Genomic DNA, 12,134 nt, shown 5'->3' with positions numbered 1-12,134 from the left:
TAGGAGCCTGTCCTCATATCCCTGCAGTGGTCTCTGTCTTTCTCTGCCACATCAGATGCCCCTCCCTAGTCCCATTCTCCACGTGTGCTCTCTGCTCCCTCCCTCTATGATGACCCAGCACTTTGGGTGTTGGAGTCCCCTGGTGCTTTCCTCTTCTGTGAGCTGCCACGGGGCTGTCTCCTCTCCCAGCAGTTTGTGCCCTGAGGGCAAACCCCCACCTTGGGGTCTCACTCTCTCAGTACAACAAGAGCAGGGGTGGAACGTGCTTAGTGGGCACAGAGACACACTTGAGCTGTGTGGCACACGTCCAAAGATAGTAGCTCAGGAAATCACAAACATGCCACAGAGCCAGCTCCCCTCCCTTTCCAGGGCATGTGGCTTTGTCCCCTCAAGGCCACTTGCTGAAGCACAGGATGAATGGGCTCTGACAATTGACGGAATGGAGCACTTTGAAAGCAAAATGGGACAGTTAGCCACTCTCCACTTCCGGGTTGCTAAAACTACACCAGCCTGTGCTTGAAGAGCGGCTGAAAATATCTAATGGAGAAATATTCAGTGTCAATGCAAGCTTTTCTATTTTTTCCATTCTCTGAGAACCTAGGCACATGAAATAATGGCTGTTCTTGGATCTGAACTCTAAAGAACTAAGGGACTCACACACAGGCTCATGGAGAGCTCAGAGACACGTGGATGCCCAACCAGCACCCTCACTGCCCTGATTTCATCACCCCCATGCCAGTCTGCTCTCTTTGCCAGTTCTGGGATTTGCACGTGGTAGCCTTTTCTCTTTAGGATTGTGGGGTATGCGTGTGGGTGTGGGTGTGTGGGTAAACGTAGTCTGTACGTAAAACTGATGGCGCTCTTCTCAGAGGCATCTACAGGACATCTACTCCCCTGGGACCAGAGCAAAAACCAGATGCAGTCAGGTCAGATGCTCTGCTGCCTGCACAGGCAACACTGGCAGTCTGGGAGTCTGATTTAAGGATTGTGCTGGGTGGGCAATGCTCTGGAGAGCTGTGAGCTTGGAGACCTTGCAGAAGCCTTGGGCCACGGCCCACCCCTGCTAGGAGCCAATGTCAGGATGGCCGCAGGAACCCCAGCCCCTCTGAGATCACAGAGACAGCCTTTCTCTTATCCTGAAGGTTCCTTCTGAGGATGCATTTGCTTTGGATCCAGGTTGGCTTGGCTGACGTCCAAGGCCTGCTCAGTTGACCTTTGTCAATGATGACCACGGAGAGTTGGGAATTCGGCTTATTATCCCAACTCGCTGGCTAGAGTCCAGCTCTGGCTACCCAACCTGGCTCAATGTCGGGCGTCTCAGCTGAGCCCTGCCCACTTGCCATCCCACAGTCTGGCCTTCTTGGCCCATCAGAGGCAAACCCTCATTTGCCGCATCCCTCGGCGGCACTGCTCGTTCGCTCCTGCCCCACCACAGTCCCCTCTCTGGAGACAGTGTCTTTAATCCAGAATGCATTTAGTCGGTGCAGTCATTGATGGAGGAATTAGTCCATGGTTTTCTCTCTTTTGTTAGCAGTCAAGGTTTTGCTAAAGATCTCTGTACTTCCTGTTTTTCAAACAGCTGCCACACAACTCAGTTCTCTCTCCTTCCTTCTCCATTCCCTCTGGCCTCTTCCAAGCCTAAGAGATGCCCATCTCTGTCTCCCTTTGTGCCAATCCTGTCAGCATGTCCTGATGGAGTTCGTGTGGTGGCACCATGCTGGGCATGGGTGAGACAGCCAGAGGGGGATAAGTCAGATCCCTTCACTGGAGGAGTTTCCAGCCTAAGAAAAGGGTCAGAAACCCACAGAGGTAACTTATACTCCAACAAGGTGAGGCCAGAACAGAGGTGGGCCCCTAATGCAGTGGGAGGGTCTCACCATGGAATCCACAAGTGCTACTCAGAGGTTTTGAAGGACAAAACAGGAGCCCAATTGGGCTGGCCCCGTGCTGTGGTAGTTAAGTGCATGAGCTCCGCTGCTGGTGGCCCGGGATCCAAACTGATGCACCGCTTGTCATGCCATGCTGTGGTTGTGTCCCATATAAAAGTGGAGGAAAATGGGCACAGATATTATCCCATGGCCAGTCTTTCTCAGCAAAAAGTGGAAGATTGGCATGGATGTTAGCTCAGGGCTGACCTTCCTCACAAAAAAAAAAAAAAGAAACTCAACATGTGTGCTAGAGTATAGAAGGAATTGGAGCAGAAGGGATGATGTGAACAAAGATGCAGAGTACAACAGGGTGTTGAGTTCAGGGCAGCAGGGGTGGGGATGGCAGGAGGAACATGGGAAACAGGACTCAAGGCATGGAGTGGGCCCTGCAGAGAGGCTGCCTGGGGAGGGTCAAGGTGGCCCTCTCCATGTCAAAGTTGGTTTGTAAACATGATCCCAAGGCTACAGTTTTACCACAAACCCTGAACTGAAGATCTGTGCAGTTTCTTGCAGAGTCAGCCTTCCAGGATTCTGAGTGCTCCCAAGCCAGGAAAATACCATGACCACCTCTAAATTCCTACCCTTCCCTTTGGGCTGCCTGAGCCGTCCCAACTTACTTCCAATCATAAATGGGAGAAAAATAACTATTAAAACAATGAAATGGTGCCAAACTGAGGATTCTAGAGGAGGGAAGGATTCTTCTCAGAAGAGGATGTTCCCTTTGTTTTAGATGGTCCTTGTAGCTTTTTGGTTACAAAAGATGAAGCCCAAGAGGACTCTTTAGATGGGAGAGAAGAGACTGAGCAGAGCTGGACAGTTTTGCTTAATAACTTTGCTTTTGTTTGGGTGTGATCTCCCGTTACCTCTAGGGAGAGTTGGCTGCTGGTGGGGGCTCTGAGTGTAGAGGGTATAGAGGGAGTAGAGACAGGGCCAGTGTCCTCGATGTCTGACCTGTGCACAGCCTGCTAAGAAGGGTCTAATGCCTGGTTTAAGGCTCTGCTGTTGTTGCCTTGAAATTCTTAAGAGCCCTGCATTTTCAATTTGCACTGGGCCCAGCAAAGTATTTAGCTGATCCTGAAAAAAGGTGTAGACAAGGGTATATTGGTAAAGGATTAATGACCAGCTCTCTGAAAGAAAAACTCTGACTGGTAGCACTGGCCAATTTCCATGCTGTAAACATTCCTACCTTGGCCCATTTTAAGCTACCAAAGAGTGAATAACAAGCTTGCAAGATTCTTGAAAATTTCACAACCGACTTGCAAGTTGGTGTGAGCCAGCTCCAGCACATCACTGGATGTAAGGCGAGGGTCTTGGCAGATAAAGGGATTATGAACACCCCCACCACCACCAAAATGACAGTTGGGAGAGTGTGGAGAGAGGCCAGCGTGAGGAGAGGAGGTCAGCAAGAAATCCCTGTAGCAGGAAAGGCTGAGCGACAGGAGGGCAAGGATGTCTTCTATTCAGCTTTCAGCTGTTTTCTGTTTCAGTACTGGAAACCCCCTCGAGTGCATCTAAGCCTTTCAGAAAGTCTGGTCCATACTTGGCCCATGTTGAGGGCTTGGGGAGTGAAGGAGGAGCCAGCTGGGTGTCATTAGGGCTTTCCTGGATACTCTGGTTCTCCTCCTGGGTCAGGGCAGGACTGTACTGCCCAGGGCCCTGAAGTCGGGTGTGGTCATGTGACTCGCTGTGTCCAATAAAACTTGAGCAGAGTTGTCAGGCATCATTTGCCACATTCCTTCCCCTGCCCTGGGACTGGTGAATTTCCTGATGGTGGGAGCCCCGTCAGCCTGTGTCCCTGACTCTGAGTGAGAATTTTGTGGAGCAGAACACACAATGGACACACAGTGTGAGAGAGAAAGCATTCTTTGTTGTTTTAAGCCTCTGAGACTTGGGGGCTGTTTGTAATTGCAGCAGAATCTAGTTCCATCTGACGGACACATGGAGCGACCACAAGGGGGCAAGGAGCAGTCAAGACTGAGTGGAGACTGGCACTGTGAGAAGTGATACAAGAAGCCAGGAGAGCAGAATTGGAAGCCAGATGTGGCCAGGAAAATGGAAGACCCTGAAAATCCTCAGGAATACGTGGGATGGGGCTTGAGGAAGTTTTCTGGCTATCAGGTGACACAGTGTTTCCTGAATATGCACATTTTATATGGCCCGTCTCCCCAGCAAGGAAGGAATAACGTGTGTGGCAGGCACAGGTCAAGGATCTACAGCCAGGAGACCCAAAGTTAAGCCTGGATTCCAGCGCTGGAAGTGACCTTGGAGTGACCTTGGATAAGTCCTTTCCTCTTCTGTGGACCTCTCAGTTCTCAGATCCCTCCCAGCTCTGACGTTCTATGACCCTCTGTCTTTGTCACGGGCGTCACTCATCACTTACTTGGCTCCTCAGCACCTCCTGCCTACCTGATGGCCTACTTCTTGGGAAATGGGCTCTGTTTCAACTTCCTGGAGCCCCTCCAGAACATACAAGTGCCCTCTGCTCTGCAGGGTGTGCGTGTGTGTGTGTGTGTGTGTGTTTGTGTGTGTGAGAGAGAGAGAGAGAGAGTGAGAGTGAGTGAGTGAGGGAGTGAGAGAGAGAGAGAGAGAGAGAAAGACTACAGCCAGAAAGGTTTACCAAGCTGATCTTGCAAAGTCTTACTTAGGGGCCGGCTACATGGCTTAGTGGTTAAGTGCACCCGCTGCGCTACTGGTGGCCCGGGTTCGGATCCCGGGTGCGCACTGACGCACCTTTCGTCCAGCCATGATGAGGCGGCGTCCCACATACGACAACTAGATGGATGTGCAACTGTGATATACACTTATGTACTGGGGCTTTAGGGAGAAAAAGGAGGACTGGCAATATATGTTAGCTCACAGCCGGTCTTCCTCAGCAAAAAGAGGAAGATTGGCATGAATGTTAGCTCAGGGCTTATCTTCCTCACACACACACAAAAAAAGCCTTACTTTAAAATATCGTTTTCCCTGGAGAGTAATATACTCAGTTGGAAACGTTGCTCCTAATTCTCACCACAAAGGCCTCTGCTGCCACGCTGACACAAACACACACACACACACTTTCACCAAAACTGACCAGTTTTGTGCTCTCCAGCACCAGAGAGGGCCCTGCCCTTTGCACCCACCCCTTCTCTGGCCTACCAACCCCCGAAAACTTTCAAGGCCATATGCGATATGAACCCATACCTTCTTTGGCCATAAAATGACTCGTTTTCTACCTGGGTTCACACTGCAAACTATATTATGGTGCCCATCACACTCTACCACAATCAGACCTTAAGGCTAGAAGCTTCCATCTCTTTGCTGCCTCCCACAGAACCTGATGTCCATTCATTCATCAAGTCCTTACAGAGTACCTACTATGTGCGAGGCAGAAGGGACAGAGTGATAAAGGACACCCCTGCCTTCAAGGAAGTCCCACCAGACCAGGTGAGGGACAGACACCTGAGGAGCCGGCTCTGCCATGGCATGCTGAGGGTGGGAAAGCTGTGGCAGCAGGGGTCATGGAGCACATTCTGGGATGAGAGTCCCCAGGAGGAGGCTTTGAGCTTGGTAGGATTCCACCAGGCAGGGAAGCGTGGGGGTGGAAGGGGCACTCCATACAGAAGCCCCAGCATATGCAAAGGCCAAGGTGTGCACAGCTCATGACCGGGGACACTGGCTGGAGCCCCGAGTGATGGGGTAAGAGGAGCCTGGGGAAGAGGATGAGGCAGTGGTCAGCAGATTTTAGGCAGTTAGAGAATGAGTGAGTGAGTGAATGACCCCCTTGATCATGAAGCCAGTAACCTGGTACTGGTCCTTAGACCTATTCCTTCGTCCTTAGCAAGGACTCAGCTTGGTTTCAGGGCTATGTGTAGGGCTAGGATAGATCTCAGAATGAACTAGATGGTTTAGACATGGGACAAGCCCCGATCCCAGGACCCACAAGTAGAGTGGCAAGACTGGCAAGCAGACACACAGACCTGGGTTCTAGTCCTGGCTCTGCCACCTCCCAGCTGTGTGAGCTTGGTCAGGTGCCTTGAGTTCTCTGAGCCTGCTTCCTCGTTCCAACCTATGAGGATGGTTATGGGGACTGACTAAGAAAGCATCTCTGACAGTGCCTGCTGCAGTGTAGAGGAGGTGTGTGGAATCTGAAACTTTTGTTCAAGCTCAAGTTTCAAGCTGATGTGATCATTAGTTCAGAGCTTGACAGCGGCACCATAAGGTGGAATTAGCAACTTCAGAGCGTTGAACATTCTAGGCAGAGCTGGCTTCAAGGGCGTGTGATGGAGTCCTGTGCTCAGAAGGCCCCATGCTTGGGGCTTCAAGTTCTGCAGTTGCAACCTTGAAGTTATTATTTCTCTTTGAATTTGTTTTCATGAGAAACATCTGATGGAACAATGGAGCACACCCCAGGGGCTTGGAGCCTCAGCCCTCATGTGTTCCTGCCTACTGTTGCCTCCCTGGGATGGTGTCTCAGCTGCTTGCTCCTCACATGCCGGCACCCCCAGAACCCATGACCTCCTCTATCCTCTGTCTGGGAGCAAATGGGTGGAGTCAGCCAGGAAGACTCACATTCCACAGTGAGTCACCCTCCACCTTCTGCAGGGGCCTTGGGGTAGGTGCAGAAATGGCGGGTGCAGTGAACACCCGATCCTGTCTCAGGGCAAGGCAAGGAGACAATGCCTGGGCACTGGGTGGGTGACTCAGCAGGGGCATCTTGCCCACCCCTCATCTAGGTACCAAGTGTATCATGGCACAGAGTTTAGAGGAGGTTGAAGGTTGATATTGGGGGGTTGCCTGTCTGCCATGGGTGGGTTGGTGGGCTGTGAGAAGGGGAGGTCGACTTCCCCGACTCCACCCAGGGCCTTGCATTTTTCCCTTGCATCAGGCCCTACAAATCATGCAGCCAACCCTGGTTAGAATCTGTTTCCATTTTCCCATCCTCAGCTCAGAGTCCACGGTCCTTATGTGATGTGGCCAAATTGCTCTGAGCATCTGATACGCACTGGTGAGATGAGGGGGGGAGAGGCAATCACATCATTCGGCGCTGGGGTAGACAGCTGGTGAGGGGCATCTAAGGGACAGAGAGCCAGCGCCTCCCAAGCTTTAATGTAAATGGCAATCGACTGGGATGTTGTGAAAGTGCAGATTCTGATTCTGGAGGTCTGTGCAGGGCCTGAGATTCTGCATTTCTAACATGCTCTTGCTTCATGGACCACATTTTAAGTAGTGAAGTTCTAGAAGCCTTAACCTAGGAACAGCGTGGCCTCCAGACTGATGCCCGGCAAGCCCCTGTAGGAGCTCTTATGACAGGCAGAGGGAACGACTGCTTAGAACTTAGCCAGCAGCCCACACTGTGATGACTCACCAGTAACTCTGTGTCCCCGGACACTTCAGCTGATAATGTGGGAATGCTTAGTCAATGTGGTCATCAGCAGAGTAATTAAAAACTCGCCCATAAATAACCTCACTCAATCCTCACAACTTTATCAGGCAAGTATAAAAAGGCTGCTTTATAGATGAAGGAATTGAGGCACAGATGATGGGGGGATGTACTCTAGGTTGCAACCGTCAAGTGGCAGAGGTAGGATCTGAACTCAGATCTGGCTAAGGCCCTTCCCACTCTGCCAGCATCACTAAATTTAAGTTTCTAGGCTGGCATAGCTGTGGCTGGAAGCTGGTCCCCCTGCCCATCATGTGCCCCCCCGATCTTGCAGGAGCCCAGAGTGTGAGGTGTTTGGCCTGTGCCCTGGGCCCCCTGGCCAGCCTCCTCTGCACCCCTAGCCAGCAGTCACCTCTGCCTTCAGCCACTCGATATTGATCTCCCCATCCTCGATCTGCTGCCGTAGCTGCTTGGCTACTGTCTTCTCGTCTCCATGATCTGCAGCAGGTGCAGGTACTTCTGCATCAGCTCTTCACACTCCCTGGCCAGGGTCTGGTAGACGTGGACAGACAGATGTGGTAAGACACTGCCTTCTTGTCCCCCAAGAGATCCAACCAGAAATGGGGCTCTGCCACTGACTGCAATTAGGAGATGGTCCTGACTCCCAGATATGGTGTGCGGGGCATTGACCTGGCTGCTGTGCTGTTACTGACTGCTCTGGCTCCTTCTCCAAATCCTGTCTCACATTCTGACCTCTGGTCCTCTAACTGATCCTGTTCTCTCCCCTCTCCCTCCGATCTACATCCTAGGGCCTTTGTACAGGCTCACTCTCTTGTTAGACATAATGCATCTGCTGACTTGAAGTTAAAGTCAATGCTCAAATTGAACAACAAGGATGTGACAGCACATCTGTTTACAACATGGTTCACTGAATATTTTGAGTCCACTGTTGAGACCTACCACTCAGAGAAAGAGATTCCTTTCAAAATATGACTGCTCACTGGCAAGTGCTGGGGTTCCCATGGAGAGACTGATGTTGGTGTGTGCCCCCCTCCACACACGCACCAAAGTTAGGAAAAGTCTTATGACTCGCATAATAGAGGTCTCTGAGGAGAGCAGGGCCAGAATCTGAAGTAGCTCTGAAATGGCTTGAGGGAGCAAGGAAAGGAGCCTGGTCTGGGTTTTTGTTGTGGTTGGAGGTTTTAAAGAAAAATTATTTAATGACACCTGTCAAAGATGGTAAGGCATATTTTATTCAGAACCACTGTGATACGTAGGGACCACCGTGATGGGATTCACAGCGGGGGAGAAATGAGATTGGACTCTACTCTGAATGCAGCATGGGCAAGTGGGAATTCATGGCCAGGCAGCATGGTGGGGGTCACAGGATGGAAAATTACTAAGAGAAAAAACAAGTGTTGGGGTTTCTGGCTAACCTGACCTAACAGGATTCTTACCAAAGAGAGGCCAGAGTGATCAGACACCACCTGAGGGATGGTGGAGGAGGAGGAGGAGCCTGAGCAGATCTCGATGGTGATCAGACATACGGGTGGGTGTTCTGGTTAAACTGAATTAGCAAGGTTCTTGCTAAAACTGGATTTTACAAGGAAGTGTACAGACAGGCCTACAAGAAGGTTCAGGAGCCTGACTAAAGTTTGGTCAAAGCAAGAAATCTTTGCCAGGCGTGAGACCAGGGCAAGAGTTCTGCACACAGACAGGGATTGTGTGGTTGGATCCGAAGCCAGTTCCAGAGAAGGGACTTCTTAATCCTGGTGGGGAAGGAAAAAGCCTCCCAAGAACCATTGCCCCAGCCCCGCCCAGCACGCCCCTCCCCTCCCTGACTCCCTGCTGCCCCTCCTGCCCCAACAGCCATGGGCTTGTCAGGCCAGCGCCAGAGCACCGAGGGCGGATGGAAAGAGCGTCCAGACCCGCAGGGACCTGGTTGTCAGACGCACCGGTCTCACTATGGGAGCTGCCCCCACCCACTCCACCTGAGGAGCTGCTCCCCCCGACGGCCCCGCCCCAAACCATGCCAGCCAGTCCCAGCGGCTAAGAGTCCAGGCGAGCACAGTCTTCCATGCTGACCGGTGCAGGTGCCCCTACCCGCGTCCCTCTCCCCGCTGCCCAGGAGAATGAGCAGAATGTGATGCTCAACCACTGGGGCCAATCCAGGTGAGCAACCTGGGCAGGGCCAGAAGTGTGGGCGGAAGTGCATCGGTCGCCATCTTGGCGTCCGGCGGGGCCCCTCTCGGAGGGCCGGCCACATTCTCCCTCCCCCCTCGGTCTGGGTCATTTGCTATGAACACCGCAGCAGCGACCCATCAGGGCAGCGGAACAGACGCGTTTTGGCAGCGCTACCCCAGGGTGGGTGCATCAGGCAGCAGTTTGCCTAGGCCCACAGATGTGGCCATCTTGCTTTACGGAGGACAGATGGGCACGCGCCGCCATCTTGCCATCCTGCGGGGCGTGGGGACCAGCTCCCACTTGCTGCACAGTGTCGCTTTGAGCCCTACTCTTGTGGCAGTCCCACTGTGGGGCGGAGAAGAGGGGGCCGGAGCCTGGCAGCATGACAGCCTGAGGCCCGGGATGGTGATCACTGCACTGCCACGAACTGCTCCCACCACTGGGCAACGAGGAGAAACAGCCATCTCATTCCACAGGTAACCAGCTGCTGCCGCCCAGTCAGACCCCTGGTGTTCCAGCCCAAGGCAGGCAGCACTCTGTGCTTGGGGCCTCGGGGCCGGTCCAGAAGGTGAGTGAGCGCCGGGCGCTATGTGGCCTTGGTCTGTGCCACTGTCTCTGCTCTGGGCACCTCGGGCCACTGCGGCCATCCCATGGCCACTGGCACCCACCTTATGGCCTCCACCACACTGTCACCCCCACCCCCTGGCCACTCTGCTCTCCACTGATTCAGGCTGGGGCCAACAATGTCAAGAAACAGGGTATTCTGGAAACACTCTTTCTTAGGTCACTATCTTCTTGCATTTGCCATGACTTTTCTGCTCTTTTGATGGCAGGGAGCCTGCCTTGATCTCTGAGATCAGGAATGTGGCTGAGCAAATGCAGCTTCTACCTCCAAATTGACACGCCTCTCAGATGCTCTGTTGCTAGAAGGGTCCTGGCAGTGCAGGGAAAGGTGGCTCTGCACTGGAGGTGAGTCCTGGAGAGGCGTCTGACTCTGCAGATTCTGCATGTGACAGCATCCTGGGTGGAGGAGGTTGCAACCCACTCCTCACTGGGAGGCTTACCCTGGGGACTCAGGGAAGGGGCTCCTCTCTTCACTTCTTCCTTGGGATCCCACAGCAAGATGAGGGGTTTGCCTTCCCTTTGGCCTGGCTCCCTTCATGAGGGCTTCTGGAATTCAGCCAGTTGAGTGAGTCCTTTCCTGCAGACTCTGCAATGGAGGTCCCAGAACAGTGCACTGAAGACATTCTACTTTGAAAACCTCCTGGCAGATCCTTTTGTTTCATGTTGCAGGTTGTTATTGAATATTTAAAGACCTGAATGCCACTTGTTGTCTTTAGTCTTATTCAAAGTTAACAGTGGTTTGTTTTAAGTCGGAAGTTGTTACAATCCATCCAAAGAACTAGTAATGTGAGCTTGTTTCAGAAGTCAGAGAACATGCTTTCTTGACAGTTTCCTTCAGAGTCTGTGTCCCAAAAGTTTTGTTACTGTTTTTGAGAATGATGCAAAACACTACAGAGAAGGTTGCTCTTGGCATGTGTCATTGTTTAACGTGGTATGGGGGCAAAGGAAGTGGGGGTCCTTTTGTAACTTGTCACAAAGCATTGAGAAATGTTAGAAGGTCAGGTTGCTTGGAACTCCCTGAGGACCTAGTATCCACTCGGCCTCATGAGGGTTAGATGAACTCAGGAGGAGAAGAAAGCCTCGAGAGAGACCCCCTTCCTCCCCATGTACATAGTTTTCTCTAAATAGAGATTTTACCTTAATGAGGAGAAAAGATTATGAAGTGTCTTGGTCAGTACATTTCAGGGGCTGGTTGCTTGGTACAGGAAGCAGTTTTCCTCCTGGTAGTGGAAGGACAGGAGGAACACAGAACCACAGCTCTTGGGGCTGACCTCCTCTTGGCGGCAGTCCTGCATCCTCGGCTGCTTGAGTAGAGCTGGGGCCAGGCGCCCTGCTGAGTGCCTGGGAGGCTCTGCTGGCCGACACCTGGCCTGGCTTTGAAATAGGGGGACCAATCCTCCCCATTTTAGCACCCAAAGTCCTGCATCCCAGGGACAGCAGGAGGGTTGGACAGCCATGAGCTTCTAGGAACTATTTCTGAGGCTTCCTGAAGCCTTTCGTGTTGTCTTGGTGCCATCCTGTGCTCTCTGCCCGAGCATCTTTGTTCCTACAGGGCACTTACCACAACCTGGGAGAAGGTCTTCACCTTCCTTCCTTCTCTGCCCTACAGATGGTCAGCTCCTTAAGGTAGACAGTGGGTCTTTCATCTTTCTATTACAGTAATAACTTGCAAGCAGAGGTGTTCCTTAAAACTTTACTAAAGTTTTAAATGGGCAAAATTCCTAAGTGTGGGTGTTCCCAAAAACACTTGTTTTGCTTTTATAATTGATTATTTTAGGGGGAGACATTTAATTCTTTCTTTTTAATTACTTTTTCATGTATCCTTGCAGGCTCCACATAAAGGACTCAAAACGTCTTGTCCAGTTGCTAAAAGTTGTTCACAGGGATGACTGGACCCTATTAAGTATTCTTTCATCTGTAGTGAACATTTCACCAAAAAAAACTCTTGAACAGGCTGGAGGGTCAGTACTACATGTTAAAGCCCACGGCCTTGCCCTCCATCTTCCACCTGACTGAGAAGGAGGAGCTGAAGGCCA

At 51.9% G+C, this 12,134-nt stretch overlaps 1 protein-coding gene across 1 annotated transcript in view; it reads left to right on the top strand.

Moving 5' to 3' along the window:
- LOC131423071 (ral guanine nucleotide dissociation stimulator-like) overlaps nucleotides 1–12,134 on the top strand; it is a 132,684-nt gene that overhangs the window by 90,625 nt on the left and 29,925 nt on the right. The window lies entirely within an intron of this gene.

The sequence above is a fragment of the Diceros bicornis genome, chromosome 27 (genome assembly GCF_020826845.1).
Source record: "Diceros bicornis minor isolate mBicDic1 chromosome 27, mDicBic1.mat.cur, whole genome shotgun sequence".
In the NCBI taxonomy this organism is placed as follows: domain Eukaryota; kingdom Metazoa; phylum Chordata; class Mammalia; order Perissodactyla; family Rhinocerotidae; genus Diceros; species Diceros bicornis.
Note: the sequence above shows the minus strand (reverse complement) of the source record. Positions and strands in the feature narration are given on the sequence as shown.